Below are 8919 nucleotides of genomic sequence, written 5' to 3'. Positions count from 1 at the left end.
ACTCAGGTCCTCCTGACTCCAGGGCCGGTGCTCTATCCACTGTGCCACCTACCTGCCCCCCAACAATAGCTTTTTAATTGATTTTTCTGCATTGGGTCTCTCCCTCTCCAATCCGTCCTCCACAAAACTGCCAAAGTGATATGCCTAAATCCAGTGATGATTATGTCTTTCCTCAGTTCAAAAGGTCTAGTGACTCCTTATTACCTGTAGGATATTATAAAACTTCTCAATTTGACATTTAAAATCTTTCAAAGTTTGACTTCAGAGGACCTTTCAAGTCCTATACATTACTCCTCTTCATGCCCTCTCTTTTCCAGTCAAACTGGCTCTGCATACACACAATGGTCATCTCCTATTTCCATGCCTTTTCATAAGTGTTTCCATGACAAGAACTCACTCACTGCTTATTTCCACTTTTGTTTTTGTATCACTAGCTCCCTTTAAAGTTCAACTCAAGTGTCATCTTCCACTCAAGGCCTTTCTTGGCACCCTCCTCCTTCCTGCCTTGACCTTATACCTGCTCACCCAGAGATTACTTTGCATTTGTGTATATAACTGTATATGTGTGTACCTATATACATGTAAATATGCATATATGCACACATACCTTTGTGTGCACATATACATATATGTATGCACACACATACATAATTTCTATTTTAAAGGTACAGGTGTTGTTTCTTTCGATAGAAAGTAAATCCCCTGAAGGCAAGGATTGTTTCTTTTTTGTCTTTGTATCCCCAAAGCCTAATACAATTGATTGAATTTCTGGACCTCATTTCCTGATCTGTAAAATGAGGAATATCTAAAAATAACTTTCAGACAACCTTTAATAAAAGATTGATCCTAATTCAATAGATAGAATAGACTGGCATCAAGGTACACAATGTAATCTCAGCCTCTCCATAATACACTGAGAAAAGGATAAAATCAATAGGGGCCTAATCCCATCTCAATAAAATAAGTAGAGCAGGAAGCATACAATGAGATCCTGTAGGAAGTGATTTTATTGTCACAACCTGTTCTACTCTACTGAAGACTGGCAGAACTGCCCTGGTAGCTCTAGACTAATCTCCCCTTCTGTCATGTTTGTGCCTGTGCCAAAAAGGAGAGGAGAAAGAGTATTCCTTTCCAAAGGTGGGAAGAAGCAATATGCTACATACTTCACAGGATCATAGGAAAATGCATTGTGAATCTTAAAACACCATATAAATATGAGCCATTATTACTACAGAGAGGGGTTGAGGTATGTATTCCAAATGATTGTCCAAATTCTAGTTTTGTGAATCAAATTGGCCTATTTCAAATCTAGAGTGAGAGTGATGTGGGTATGGTTTGGTTCACTAGACAGATGTGAGCCAATAATTCAACTTCTATCAATCTGACAGTACAAGACAGTCCCACAATAGATAGAAAAAAAGCAATTAAATAGCTAATGGTTCACTAACCCTAATCAAAGACATTATTTTTATATATGTCTATATTGAAAGACATTGCACAATATTGAAGGAAGAACACTGGCTGGGAGTCAGGAGATCCCAAACAGCTTGAGTGCTGGCTCTGATAACTGCTATCTGTATGAACTTGGCAAATCATGACACCTTTGTGAGACTCAGTTTTCTCATCTCTAAAGTGGGGATAAATAATACTTGCGCTAGGGCTATTCTAGGGCTTGCAATAACACATGATAATAGTTACCTAATAAATAACTCAAGTATATAAAACTAATGTTAAACCAAGCTAAAAAAAAGAAACAAAGGAGGGCAGTTTCTGGAACTTCTGAGTTTTTTGAAGCTCTACTCATAACTATGACAATAAATAAACTGTTGTAAATCTGATAGTGTTATATATTTCTAAAAGGTATTTCATTTTTCAGATTTTGTAAGCTGAAAATTATCTTCTTTGTCTCCATTGCATTACTTCTGGATTTTAATTTTTAACATGTTAAACACATCACAATCTTGTTATTCAAATTTACTCCTCTTTTTTTTATAAATTGCATATCTGACAAAGTATTTGGTTAGAAAGTAATGTTCAAAGCTTTTTTAAATGCCAAGCATCTGACAAACAACTGAATGGTAAACGTAGAAAAAGTCATGGAAAGACAGGCACATTAATGCATTGTTATTGGAACTGTCAAATGGTACAATCATTCTGCAAAACAAATGGAAATTATGTAAATAAAGTGACTGAAATGTCCATACGTTTTTGATATCATACAACAAGCATGATGAATATGGAGAAGCATTGATAAATTTATATGAACAGATGCAAAACAGATGCAAAGTAGGCAGAGTCAGAAATACAATTTTCACTAGAACTACAATAATGTAAGTAGGAAGATCAATGACAAAACAATTGAAACTAAATTTTGCAATATTATAAAGAAGAAGGTTGTTCTAAAAAAAAAGAAATATGAGAAAACACCTCCCCCCAACAGATGTCAGAACTTTCCATCAGATATTTTGTTGATGTGTTGATTAGTTTTGTTGATTATTTTCCTCTTCTTAGCTAAGTGGTACAGTGGACAGAGTACTGGACCATGAATCGAGAAGACCTGAGATCAAATCCAGGATCAGTCACTTACTATCTGTATTATCCTGGGCGAGTCATTTAACCTCAGTTTCCTCATCTGTAAAATGGGGATAGTAATAGTATATACCTTCCAAGTTGTTGTGAAGATCAGTGCTTTGCCAACCTTAAAGCATTATATGAATGATAACTATTAAAATTAAAAATATTTTTATGAGGGAACAAGAAGGATAGAAAGGAAAGTTTAGGCAATTTAAAAAGAAAATATACCAACAAATTTTATTGCAAAATGTCAGAAATCTATTGCATTGAAGATGACTTCCAATATTTACTTATTCTCTTACTTCCAATTATTACATTCCTCTAAGTAACAAATATGATCAGCATAAAAGAAAAGGATTGTTACTTTCAAAAATTATGCTTTAAATGTACTCCAGAGATACTTCAAATGTAATTAGATTTCTATATAACAAATCATATGAAATATGTGTATATATACTATTCATTGTTAATAAAATAATACTAACAATGACTAACAAAAACTATGGCCTTAAAATATTGGAAAATGTCATTTAGCTTCTATTTTTACATGAATTCAGTTGTCCAATATATTTGGTATTAATAAAAAAGAGCCACTGACCCTTAGATAAATGGTATTTATCATACTGTTTTCATGAATCTGAATATCTTTCTTAAATCCTTTTATATTAATTTATAAGATATACACAGGTAAATCATATCAGGTCAATGAAAGATGACTACTGCAATCTTAGGCAGTACCTATATATTCATAGGGTGGCACAACTTGAACATGAAACCTAATAAAATGGACAATAGAAGCTGATATCCATACCCTAAACGCTCTATACTCAAATCTTGTTTTATTATTACTTGACAAAAGTTTATTGGAGTTAACATAACAATATGGCAGAATGGATAGTGAGCAGGACCGTGATTCACATCCTTTCTCTGATTTATCCTGGATGTATGATTTCACAGAGCAGCCAATCTGCCTTGTGACAGGCATTTCCTTTACTCAGAGTTCCCTACTCCCTTATGTAGAAGAAATTGCAAGTCTCAGAAAAAGAAAAAAAACATTTTTAAAAAGCATTAAAGTATTTCTTATATTATCAATTCTATTTTTAAAAAAACAACCTTTTTATTAAGTAACAGAAAACCATAAAGACTTCCTCAATTCCTTTAAATATTCCTTTAAAATAAAGGAATTGAGGAAGTCATTATGGTTTTCTGTTACTTAGTAGAAAGGTTTTTTAAATAGATAGATAAAGTATGTGAAAGTTAGTTCTTTGCTCTTATAGTGTTTAAAATGCTTTATCTTTCCTTCTGAAGCTACCCTTAAGTAATAATGAAATCCTTAAAGCACTGAGAAAAATAAGCCTATTCTACCTGCCTGCATAGTTAGGCTAGATACTGAGTAACAACAATCTAGCAATTTTAAGTCACAACATTTCACTGGAAAGAGGCAGAACTTGTGTATTTTAACAGCTTTTTACGACCAGTAACCTCTACTACATTTATTTTACTTTCTGTGAGAAGACCAGAGCAGGTCCACAATTTAAACCAAAGGGCCTTTTCAGACCTAAGGACAAAAAACATTTCTGCTTAACACCTGAGTAATAATGTGGGATATGTACAGGTGAATCAAAGATAGTTTGTCTTTGGCCAGTCTGAAATGTGTGACTCATTTCCATTCCTGTGATCATTTATTATTCAGTAAAGAAAGGAGAGCTTTTTGCTCTACGAACACAGTGGTGGTCCTCAGGTCAGAATGATTTACCATGAGTGCTCAGAAATACATTACATACGCATTTATAAAAAGGTCTCACACAGAGACATACAGATTGGATGTTCTTAGCATACTAAGAAAGTTGAAGAGTTTGTTACTGAGATGTTTTTTCATCACAAATGATTATATACAAAGCACATCTTAAGAAGTTATTTAAAATTGTTTTAGTTATAAATATTGCATTTTTATATTTTATTTAAAAATAAAAAGACATCAGTTTTTGTTGAAAAAGAGTCTCTTGTTATTAATTTTTTGCAGCTAGGAAACTGAAGCTCATGAAAACTGGCTTATAGATTTTATAAATGTGTGTTATGTATATACACATATGTATATATTTTAATTGAATACTTTGTATAGTTACCTACAGTAATCTATAGTTCTATATAACTATATATAAATTTATATATTTTTAATTTAATATATAGTCATGTATAACTATAATTCAATTAACATAGATTTTATATTTCAAACAAAACATATTTTAATTGAACAAATAGTTTTATATAGATTTCTATAAAACTACATATTTAATTAGTATATTTATACTTAAGCTCACATTAATATATCACTATATATAAATTATATATTTTATATTTATATGAATCAACAAACCGGTTAGTTTTTATTATATGTTTTTTCTAATATCTTTTGTTCTAGCTCTGACATTAATAACTAGGGGTCTGAGTTTCATACTTAGTCTCTTACATATGTTGTGAGAAAGACTATATATAATTATATATAAATATATACATACACATAATAAATGTATGTACATATTTATGTAGGAACTAGACATGGGATTTTTTTGGTATAGTGACATTTTCTGCACAAAAGTACGAATTTTTCTTATCCTGAATATAGCGATGATCATCAAGTGAACACCACATCAATAACAGAGATCACACACTTGAACTGGCTACTTGGCCTTTAAAAGGAAACAGGGACCCACCAGTGGCAGACTTATAAGGTAGACAAACAAACTCGGAGAAGGAAAGGTGGAGGAAGAGACAAGCATAGTCATTGACACTGGCATGGGTAAGGACACAGACAAAAATACAGACATAGACATGGACACGGACATAAACCTAGACACAGACACACTCACCATCACAGACTCAGATCTACTAGGTCCCAGTATACATACACACACACACACACACACATACACACACATATATACATATATATATATATACATATAGGCTTCTTTTTTTAAGGTGTGTATATGTATATACACACCTTAAAAAAAGAAGCCTATGCATCAATATGGTTTCTTCAAAGAAATGTATATACATAAAGGCCCATGGCAGGGAAGATGAAAGAGAGATGGAGCTTCAACAGGGGAGACAGGATAGGAAGTCTTTATGAGAGAAGGTGGGATGGATGAAACAGATGCCGGGTCTGACTTACAGAGAAGGCTTGCATGCCATACCACCTGCATAGATCCAAAAAGAAATAAGGATTGGCACAGTGCACAAATGCCAAGAAGCCCCATGGACTCTATGTGCATATAATACGTGTGTATGTGTGTGCATGCATGTTGTGTGTGTGAATGTGTGTGTGCATGCGTGTGTGTGTGTGTGTGTACTGAAGGATGATGAGATATGGGAGAATATGTGAAGTAGGAAAAAGGAAGGAAAGAAAAGGATGAAAGAAGGGGGGAAATTTTGATCCATTTTTGAGAAGGGATTGCACTGAAGAACACTCTTATAGGGGAGACACATATACGTATATATACATATATATATATACATATACATATATTCTATAATGGGAGATGGGAATGTTGCAATGGGGATAATTTAAAGGGATATAAACCAAAAGGATCTGTGTCACTGGTAGTGGCAACAGCAGCAGTGGCACAATGGAAGACCCTGAATCCCTAGCTTACTTCATCCCATTGCTGATCTTTGCTACATCTTGCATAGTGACTCCATATGACATGCTTCCCTCTGACACTCGTCTTCAATCAAGTTCCATTTTCTGGGCTTTTACATCTCTCATAAGACTTTTCTTCTGCTGTCTCTGTCCCAGGCCAGACTTGCCTGAGTGAGGCTGTTTTAGTGGTCCCAGTTCAGGACTGGAACAAAGCAAGACACTGGTGGATCATCTAGAAGTTAGCAAAAGGAATTGACTTACCAATAGCATGGAAAGGATATTCATAAAAGAAAAAGCATTGATTCAGTTGGGTGCATCTTCCCTGAATCCACAGTACTTTGGTGACCTGATAAATACATAAATAGTTTGAGTCTTAGCACCCTGGACTAATTCTTGAGGACAGTCTCATTACTTCACAAGGGAGAAAAAAAAAAAAAACAACAAAAAAAAAAAACTAGCCTAGTCTAAATAGGGTAGATGTTACTCCAATCACATCCTAGCCTCTTGGTGGCAAGGACATAACCTTCTACAGTTTCCCATGAAATAAATGGCCATAGGGCCATTGCCAAACAACTCTAAACTTGAGGTTGGAAGAAAGTTGGTGTGGGCAGCATCTACAAAGTGTCAGGTAGGTAACAATAAAAACACAAATGAAAGACTTTTAAAAAAGATTTTAAAGGAGGGACCAACTATGAAGCAGAATGGAGAACAGAAATTTCAGGCTTCACTTTTCAGCTTTAGAAGGACAGAGTCACAGATTTTAACAATCTAATTCATGTGGGGGGGGTGAGGTGAAGCAAAATCTTTGCTGTTCATAGTGGGTCTCCTGATGTAAAATGGTGACCATGAGCAGGAGGAGCATCAGAAACATCTGAATCATGGCACAGATGATCCTCATCATGAATGGGTCAGGATTATTTGTAGTAAGGCAGCTAAGAGGCCATTACCCTCTTACATGTTGCGTATCCTGAAACCAGAATCTAACTGAAAATCACCCTCACCATTTACTCAGTACTCTGCAACCCATCAGCTAGGATCTCCTCTTTTTGGGAGCCTGATTTGAAGAGGATGTCAAATTTTTACCTCTTTAGAGGACTCTGATAGATGACAACATAAGTATATTCTAGAAGGTATTCTTTTAGGGGTATAATTTTGACGAGCTAGCCTCTGATATCTCTTCCAATTCTGGAATTTTTTATAGTGTTTTGTATAGAGGCAAACTAGTTTTTGATTTTCTTAACATTTTACCAAACCAATCTGAAAAGTATTGATTCTCTGATTTAATTCATCTTTCAAACTATTGCCAGGTTTTTCAAGTGATCCATAATATGGTTATAATAACATTTATCCCAATTGTCTACATTCTCTCTCTCTCTCCCTCTCTCATCTAACTGGCTTTTTTCTTCTTTAAGTTACGGTGGAATATCTTTCCATATTAATTTTTGCTCTAATTATTATTAAAACAAGGACTCAGTCATATCAGTAATCAAAATCCTAGTGATCTTGGCTAAACACCAGATATATAGTGAGTTAGTCCACTAAATAGATAACTGTACAATGGGACTAAGCATAATGAAGAAATACTTTGTATTTCAGCGTCCATGAAAGGTTTTCCATGGTTTAAAAGGACTATAGAACTTTCCATAATATAAAAAAATTTTCATTGTGAAATATTACCTTCCCATTTCTGCATTATTATTAGATAAGGCCTTCTGACAAGCCTTTTGTATATGGTCATTATTGGAAACACTGGGTGATTTAATGGGACCTACATGTGGCTTAATAATAACAGTCTCATAGGCATAACAAAATTTTCTACATGAGAGGTTCCCTAGTAGTTAGGGATATCTAAATTACGTAGTACCCAAATCCTTACTTGAAATAAAGGACTAGAGAACAGAGCCAAGATGGCAGAGTAAAAGCAATGACTTGCTTGAGCTCTCCCCAAACCACTCCAAATACCTGTAAAAAAATTACTCTAAACAAATTCTAGAGCAGCAGAACCCACAAAAAGACAGAGTGAAACAAATTTTCAACCCAAGACAACCTAGATGGTTGATTGGAAAGGTCTATTGCACCAGGCTGAAAGAGGAGCACAGTTCAGCGTGGGCTAGGTGGGCAAAGATGAGGCCTGAGCGAATCTGGAGCAGACTTCAGGGGACTGAATCAAGGGGAGCTGTGGTGGTTTCCATACTTCTCAGCCCACAAATGTCAAATATAACTTAGGAGGTCAGCAGAAAAGTTGTGTCTGACCACAGTGAGAGAGAAGCTCAGTCCCAGTCCCAGTCCCAGTGCAGTCCTGGGGTGGCTGCTGCTTCTGGAGCTCAGCCCACAGACTAAGGGGGAATAGAGTGGCTGCCAGAGGGGGATTGCAGGGATCTCTTTGCTGATGCTGAGGCAGGATTCTCTTGCTTTGCCCATGCTTAGATTTGGGTCGCAGTCCTGGGTGGTGGTCCTGGGGCAAAGAGGAGCACTGATGTGGCAGAACTTGTGGTGGCAGTGCAGAGGAAATCCTCCTCACAGTTCCATGGCAGAAAAGAATCCTTGTGGTGACTGATAGACCAGAGCACAGGCCAGGAAGGGAGTAACACCTATCCTTTGATCATACCACTTTGGAAGAACTGAAAATATGAATCAGTGCCAGGCCATGGAAGAGCTCAAAAAAGATTTTGGGAAGCAAGCAAGAGAAGTAGAGGTAAAAT

General features: G+C 35.5%; 1 protein-coding gene across 1 annotated transcript in view; it reads right to left on the bottom strand.

Moving 5' to 3' along the window:
• The window catches only part of SLC25A21 (solute carrier family 25 member 21), a 704781-nt gene that overhangs the window by 421253 nt on the left and 274609 nt on the right, over nucleotides 1–8919 (bottom strand). The window lies entirely within an intron of this gene.

The sequence above is a fragment of the Vombatus ursinus genome, unplaced genomic scaffold (genome assembly GCF_900497805.2).
Source record: "Vombatus ursinus unplaced genomic scaffold, bare-nosed wombat genome assembly UNPS02015406.1, whole genome shotgun sequence".
NCBI lineage: Eukaryota > Metazoa > Chordata > Mammalia > Diprotodontia > Vombatidae > Vombatus > Vombatus ursinus.
The sequence above is the reverse complement of the archived record's forward strand: the minus strand, read 5'-3'. Positions and strand labels throughout refer to the sequence as shown.